Consider the following 1,312-nt stretch of genomic DNA (forward strand, 5'->3'; position numbering starts at 1 on the left):
TGGATTCAGAAAATATAATGTGATTTAAAAAAAATAAGTGTTTCTAATGATAGGAAAACCTAGAATTCGAAATCAAAACTATCTGACAGACTCAGTAAGAAGTTTCCTAGAGTGTAGAATTACAAATAAATATGCTTTTTAGCTTGTCGATTGTACGTATTTTTAAACCACTTCATGGCAATTTCCCATAGGACAGGCTAGTATGTTAGCTTGAGACCTTGCACCTAGCATTTGATAAGAAAATGTTGGTTAGAGAAGAGAAATGCCCAGTAGCACTGAAATTTAGTAAGATGGCAATCTTATAGTGTCTAATCTCAGACTGGTTTGGTAAAGTCAAGTTCCTACCAATAAAAGGACGAGAAGAAACAGAACCCAGTGGTGCTCTGGAAACATGGTCCCCACACAGTGTCTCAGCTCCACCTTAGCTGGACTGTGGCAGGTCACATTACCTCCCCTCCATGCCCCCAAATCCTCACCTCGGTGCCATCATGCTTGGCCATAAGACTTGCTTGCAACATACCTAGGTAAGCAGGATAAACAGGTCACTTCCAAAACAAGCCCTTTGGAGTCAGGGTGTGACTGGTCATTCCCTCTTTCCCTGGGCCATGACACTGGCCCTGTGCTCGCCATGGCCCGCCTTCAGCCTGGGTCCCCAGGCGAAGACAGCACGGAGCAGTCAGCCAGTGTGTGGACGTGCAAACCGTGTATCACCTGTGAAAAACTCCACACTATTACCGTAGCATAACCTAATTATTATTCTAATTTCGGACAGCAACGGATAATTGGAATTGAGAGGACAGACTCAGAGAAACCGGTGAAGAGCCTGAGTGAAGGGGAGGGCGAGTGGAGCCCAGGGCGATCACAGGCACTGCGCCAAGCACATCCTCACAACACAGGTCCGGGCTCCCTGTTCCCAGTTATTCTATCCTGGCTCCTAAATTGCTACTTTTATTATATATATATGGGAACCCTCTATACCTCTATCACCATCATTAAAGCACAAAATGTTTTAGAGTCCATACATATAAACCAAATACGTGAGGGGTGGGTGGGCAATAACAAGAGAACTAAAGCAATCAAGTATAAAATCCAATAGAAAATGTAAAAATGTGATGATATGTTCATACCCAGAAATGCCAACCCATGAAGGCAAAGTAAGATAGGTGTTATATTTTTTCCACAAAATATGTAGAGTTGTGTTAATAGAAGTTTATAATTGAGTATAATAATGATGACAGATGGGTTATACCGGACAACTTAAGAATATGTCTCCCTTATCTATAAAGTGGCAAAACTAATAATCTATTTAGTA

This window comes from Artibeus jamaicensis, unplaced genomic scaffold, assembly GCF_021234435.1.
Source record: "Artibeus jamaicensis isolate MK-2021 breed Jamaican fruit bat unplaced genomic scaffold, CSHL_Jam_final contig_1132, whole genome shotgun sequence".
Taxonomy (NCBI): Eukaryota; Metazoa; Chordata; class Mammalia; order Chiroptera; family Phyllostomidae; genus Artibeus; species Artibeus jamaicensis.